Source organism: Artemia sp. Qi Xiang Cuo, chromosome 8 (assembly GCF_049724085.1).
Source record: "Artemia sp. Qi Xiang Cuo chromosome 8, ASM4972408v1, whole genome shotgun sequence".
Lineage (NCBI taxonomy): Eukaryota > Metazoa > Arthropoda > Branchiopoda > Anostraca > Artemiidae > Artemia > Artemia sp. Qi Xiang Cuo.
In genome coordinates, this window is record NC_142801.1 from 63298701 (window position 1) to 63305964 (window position 7264).

Here is a 7264-nt window from a genome sequence, read left to right on the forward strand (position 1 = left end):
TGCAAAAACAGTGAGTTTCTCCTCGTTTGATGATATTATTGACGCAAAGACTTTACTCCACCAGGAGTTAAAAATCGAAAGTCGCCTAATCAGGCATAGTAAGAAAGAAGAAGAAAATGTTTGAGACATTTGCAAATGGTTCGCTCAAACGCCTAATCATGACAAAAGTCTAATTCCAACGTTTGCCATATTGTTGCCTTGCTCCGTTCCTGCAATGGATAAAGCACATTTGCTGCGGCTATCTGTCATTTAACCAAAATTAAGCGAAAAGTTAATAGACTTTATCACATAGCATAAAATAAGCCGATCTCATGGGTGCCTAGCAAACCGACCGACGAGCTTACTCAAAGACCTAGCTATACCATTGTTCTTAAGAACCTGCCTGATAGTTTGAACACTCTTACTGCCCGAAAAGCGTTTATTGACACCTTTTGTTCCAGTGGTGACGATATAAATGAGCTTCTCAAATTGAAAAATGATTGGAAATTAGTTGTAAAATCGAAGAAAACAGCAGATACGGTTGTCGCTTTATTGAAGAATAACAATCAGGGTGTTACGGCATCTGTCCGCTCACCGAGCCACATTAGTGTCCTGAAAGGAGTCCCGGAGGACTTCGATGACTATTCACTCAAACCACTCATTCTAGATGCTGTAAAAATAGTACAATGTGGTACCTCACGTGTCTTCAAAGTATACTTCGAATCGCAGACCGAGCTCGAGTTTTTTCTTCGCTATTTTGTGAAAATACACTACGAGAAACTACCAGCACAGCCTTCTGTATTTTTGCCGAAACGGTGTTATAAGTGTCATTTAGTTGGTCATCTTGCAGCTGAATGCACAAATTAACCAAGGTGTTCGAGGTGTGGATCAACTGATCACACTTCCGATCGCCTAAACAAGTGCAATTAGCCAGCCTTCTGCACGAGCTACAACTCAAGTGGAAACACATGCTATAGCATACGCTGTCCTACAAACAAGCCTACAAAGTCTGTTATGAAATCTGGTGTTTCTCGAATTTCATGAATTTTGTGTCTTGGAACATAAACGGCAACTTTGCAGACCAATTTTTAATAATAGCTGAAAACCAGCCAAATTATAAGTGTTCAAGAGCACTTTGCCCTTCCATTATCTGTGAATCAGTTAGATACTTTTCAGTCTCATTTGATGTATGCTTTTCCTGCTGAGCGTAAGCAGGCCCTTGGTCGACCCTCTGGTCGACCATATTGAGTCAAAGATTTGCGTCAAAGATATAATTCTCAACGCAAAATATCCTTGTAGTGCAAGTAGGTGGTAATTTAGTAGTAGTTAACGTGTATCTGCCAACAGATTACCAGGATGACCAGTCAGATTCGCTTTTTGCCAGAAGTATCACTAAACTATCAGAGTGCTTTCTCCTAGCTAGGCGTAGGAAACACCACACAGTTATTTTAGGTGATTTTAATTGCTCATTTAGTGCTAATGAGGGATGACCAGGATGACCATTCAGATTTGTTTTTTGCCAGAAGTATCACTAAACTATCAGAGTGCTTTCTCATAGCTTGGCGTAGGTAGCACCCTACAGTTATTTTAGGTGATTTTAATTGCTCATTTAGTGCTTATGTCAACGAGATTGATAGTATTGAATCTAGTGTTTGATAAAATTTGATTTACGGTTTACTTGATGACTCGTTTATCGTGTCAGGCAAAACTCAAAGATTCACATATATACATAGCTCAGGTTCCACATCTGATCTTGACCATGTGATTTGTTCCAAACAGCTTTCCCCCTCTCAAGTGTGCCTCTTTGACACTCCCTTTTCTTCGGACCACTTCCTAATAGAATTGAATATAGCACCTCCCTCTTCAAGCACTCGCCATAATAGTCAAAAAGAAAGATTGCAGAAATGGGTAGAGCTAACGGATTGGAATAAAAAGGACCCCTTCCTTTACAATCACGTATGTGATAGCATTATATCAAAAATAAAAGTTCCATACAATTTGCTAATACAATCCACTCCTAGCCACGAAAAGGAAGCGCAAATTCAGCTTAACACATACGCTGCTCAGTTGTCACATGCACTTCGTCTAGCTGAGGAATCAGCAGTGCCAAATCGAAAAATCAAAACAGGAACACAAGTGAAGGGGTGGTCAGAAAATGTGGTTTTAGTTGATGCGTGTGATAAGGCTAAATTCTGGCTCTCTATATGGAAAGATTGTAGATGTCCACAAACCGGAATAGTGAATGAAATCATGCTTCGCACCAAAGATAAATTTGCAAAAGAGCCAGCTAAGCATCGCGCAAAAATTATATGTAAGTCATCGGAAATTGCTATGCGAAACCCCAATAATATTTGGAGGTCCATGCAAAATAAAAAAACTGGCCCCAGACGCATCGTCAATCACCTTAGAGTCATGAAAAGCACACTATGAACAAGAGTTTTCACCCCCGTGCCCAGAAAAAAGTGCAAAATTCAAATATTATCTCAATAACCAAGTATCACATGCAAGTCACACCAATCGTGTTGTATCAGTTGCTGACATTTGGAACACCCTCCGTCATCTTAAAAAAAAAGCGATCGCAAGGTATTGACAAAATTTCTGCAGTCCACCTTCAACTACTACTAAACTACTAACAACTCACCACAGCACTAAGCTGCCTGAGGCCAACACACCTACGCACGCTCCTCCTCCACCCCTATCTATTCAAAGCCTCCCTTTTTACACCCGTCCAAGAAGTTCCCATTTCCTTTAAATCTTTCTTTATGACGTCCTCCCACCCCAGACGGGGACGACCTGCTTTCCGTTTAGCCCTATATGGGTGGCCGAAAAGAACAATCTTCGGCAATCTGTCATCCTTCATCCGCACAACGTGCCCTAGCCACCTCACCTAAAAAACCACCTCAACCTACAAAACCAGTCGTTTCTGCTTATTGAAAATTTAACCCTCTTATTCCGGAGGATTTTTGCACAAGGTATTGTTCCTAGTACATTCTTCGTCGGAAGTCTTACACCGGTACCAAAAAAGTGAACTCTTCCTGGGAAATGCACATCATTTCGACCTATAACAGTATCTACCACTTTTCGCAAGATATTCAAACTTTTGATTATTGAGGAAATTAATACGAAGTTCTACACACCGCCTTTTTAGGTAGGATTCCAGCCTGGACTTGGATGTGGACATGATTTAAGTACGGTAGTTTCAGTACTATTGGATGCCAAATATTCTGGCCAATCTTTCGCTCTTGGCATACATGATATACGATGAGCATTTGACACATTAATACACGAACAGACTGTACTTCAAATGGCAAAGCGGGGCGTCCAATGTGACACACTCCTACCCCTGATAGATTAGTATGAAAACCTCGAGGCCAAAATCCAGATCAAGTATGAGAAGCAAACAGATTCTGTTAGAATCCCAGTAAAGAAGTGTGCTCGTCAAGGCGCACCCACTTCTGTTCCAGCTTTCAATAATAGCGTGATTCCTGTACAAGAGAATTATCTAAAATCTTGCATTTCTAAAAGTATAGATGTTTCCCTAGTTTGCTTTGCTGATGACTTATTAAATATTGCCCTTGAGCTTGGAAGAATTGAAGAAAATTTTTAAATTTTTGAAAGAGAGTATACAGCTATTGCTCTTGAATTAAACCCTTCGAAGTTGAAAGTGCTATCGTTTAACTGGACTGAAACGCTGAAGTCAGAATCCATCACGCTCGGAAACACTAACTTAGCACCAGCTGATCAAATTACATATTTGCGGTTACTCATTGGCCAGACACTAAAGCCCAAAAGAGCACTATTCATTAAGCATCCCGAGAAACGAACAAACTTTGCATATAGCAAAATGTTAACAAAGAATTTCAGCTTTAACCGAATGATCCTAGCACGGCTCTACAACGCACTGGTCCTCCTTCACTTTTTGTACCTTGGCCGCTTCTGGCGAACTTTCCCGCATACTACGAAGCACAAATTGCGGCCGATATTCTTTAAATACGCAAAATACCTACTAAGGTTTCCACCCTGGACACGCAACACTTACCTGATCAGAAAATACAAAATAGCTGATCCCACACTTACAATAGAAAAACAAATACAACAGTTTAACAGGAAAATTATTAGTCACCATTGGCATGCGATTGTCCAGGAATAGTTCATCCTAAGCAGCAATACCGCAATAGAAGTTATTGCTGTTATGTAGTTGGTGCTTTCACCTTTGTTCAAGTGTTTTTTTTTTTTTTTTTTTTTTTTTGGAAAGACCCGCAACCATATATTGTTTATGTCTATTGATTGGAAACATTTATTCAAAAAGTATCACTTTTGTTACTTATGTCTTATCCCACAAAGTATAAATGTTAAAATAGTTAATAGTGTACTTCGTTTTTTATCTGATTCTAGTTTTAGGAACTATGGACTATTTAATTTTTTATTATGGGGCGTGATTTTCTGTTACTAGGTAGGCAGATACCGCTGCGACCCATATATAAATACCCGATTACAAACAGGAAAAAGCCTTTGGCTTTTTTTCTTTAGAATAGTAAGAGACGAACCTCAAAGAATCAGGCAGATACCTAAGTCCAATGTAGATAAAGGTTTGTTCTTCTAAGGATTGTCTTTTAATGTAATTAATATACAATTCATTCATAAGATATTTTAATATATTTTATATATTCTAGTGGTTACAATAGCTGGCTCCAAGCTAATTGGCCCGAGTTCAATTCCCGGTATGAGAAATTTTTACCTATGGTGATTTTTTAAGGAAAATTCACCATCTATATAATGATTCTTTGTAATACTTAAGTTACCATAGACTAAAGTTCGTTCTTTAATTTAATTAAAAAACATGTATCCAATGTGATGTAGGGGAGAGTCGAGAACCCTGGGACAAGTTCAACTTAAAGCTCAATATCTCCTAAATTTACAGTCCAATTCTCTTGCATCAAACATCAAACTGTGGAAAAATCATTTGGCTTTTACTGGGATTTTCTCAGATTTTTATTGCTCGCTGTAAAATTTGTAACACTGATTTTTTAGAGCGCCCTGGTTTGTCCAAGAGTAGCACTTTTGCGGGTACTATGGGTCAGGGTGGTGGGTACTTTGGAACACCATGATAAATCAATTAAAATTTATATCAATTAAAACGTATATTTTGTGGTATAAAACTGTAAACATACAGTAGACTTATTAAAAAAAATATTCAACAGAGTAGTTGGTTAGGTCTGCATCAAAGCTGATCATCTTGGCAATGCGTTTAGTTCCGTCCGAGACCATTAGAACTGGCAATTTCATCACTACTTCTGAACTATCGACAAACACTTCATCGTGCTCTTTCGGAAACGTAAACCTCCAGGCTGGAACGTTTCGTTTCAAAAAATCGACAGTGTAGCCGTCAGGCTCGGCCTGAAGCACTTCACCAGTGTAGAATTTCGATCCCTTTTCCCCATTGTACTTGACTAGATCAAAGTCACCGGAACAGATACTGGGAGTCACAGACTCCTCTTCTGCCAATCGAAAATCTTCAGAGCAGAACGAGTCGTCAGAATTGTCGTCCCACTCAAAATCCCCTGGTCCTGCTTCATCTCTGCTTTCGTCACTAAACGTCAGCAATCTCTTGGTAGTTTTCTTCTGAATCTTCGGCTTTTTGGCAGGAACCGCTTTCTTGCTTTTTTTTAGATCCTTCTTCTCTTTTTATGCCTTCCTTTCGTTTTCTGCAGCTTGGATCGAGTCTTTCACCGGTGTAGAAGTCAATATCTTGGATACTCCAGGCTTCCTGCCTGTCTTTCTGTTTGTAGCTTCCCTTCTTGGCAGGAGTATAATATATTCTGGCACAACAAACGAGGTTGAATGGATCGTAGTACTGGGACTCTGGCTCAACCGAAGCTCCTTCGGATCTGGTAAATTTTAGTCAACAGTGGTAGACTGATTTCCCGGCTCAGTAGTATCTTCTCGTCGCAAAGCTCTCTCTTATGGCTCAGCACTCTTTGACACTTTGTCTGGACATTCGTGAGCCCAGTTTCATCGAGGTTGAAGATCCGGCTAGCAGTCAACTTGTATTTTGAATACAACTCCCCGAGATTGTGGGAGGTTCTCATGGTAGGAGGCACTTGTGCCGAATCCTAACCAATTATGGGGTACCACCTCCATGTTGAAGATGCGGTAATGAGGTGCATGGCAGGTGGTACCGTTCCCCGTCTAATGATGCATGGCAATGGATTTATGGGCTTTGTTGGGCTAACCACCCGGCAAAGCTTCTTTTACCTGATTATGATTAACAACAAAAAGCCTCGGACCAAACAGCCATTTCGACGACGACCTTTAGCACGTCCACCAACCATCCAAACGGACCTGTTTACGGTAGCCTCCTGCAATGTACGAGGTCTCAGATCTAAGTTTGACCAGTTCCTACATTTAGTGAACTCGGTCAAGCCATCTATCATGTGCATCACTGAGACCAATCTAAACCAAGAAATTCAGAGCAGTGAGGTTACCATACAGGGATACACGCTCCTCAAGCGGGATCGAGAGCGTACTGACGGTGCTAAATACGGAGGAGGAGGTGCCGCTGTTTATATACAGAGCCATATACTTTATTCATGCCTGAATATACCAGATTCAGCAGGCAAAGAGGCTCTGTGGGTTAGGGTGACCCTCCCAAATAAATCCGTGATTGTCGGTACCGTGTATAACCCTCCAACTTACCAGATTACCAATTACCTTAAAACCTCCCTTGAATATATTCGGGGCAAGTACGCTAAGTCTGCCATTATCCTTCATGGAGACTTCAACGTCCTTAATAGCGTGTGACTTCGTAGGGAAGGGTCAAATTTGTATGATCTATCTCTCTCTTACGGGCTGGAATAACTTGTCGATTTCGACGCGTATCACAGCCCAAACGGATCATCTCGTCTTGACCTATTCCTTACAGATTACCCTGACTCCTTTAAGGTAGACGCGCATGCGTTCACCAGTGACCCCGTTGCCATCGTTGTGCGTGGAAACCTACGTATTCCACCTCCAGTAAAGCATGAACGAACAATCTGGCTATACAAAAAAGGTGATTGGGACGGTTTGAGAAACACTCTTTTTTCTAAACAGTGGAGAGCCTTCCTCCTGGAAGGCCCAGAGAAAGCTGCAGATAAGTACCAGCAGGCCACAGTTGACTCTGTCGAAAAGCATATCCCTTCAAAGCGGATCCAGGTGTCCAGTAAGGACAAACCTTGGTTCAACGCCCAGTGCAAGAAGACAATCCGAGCAAAGCAAAAGGCACACAAGCGACGGCTACTTTCGA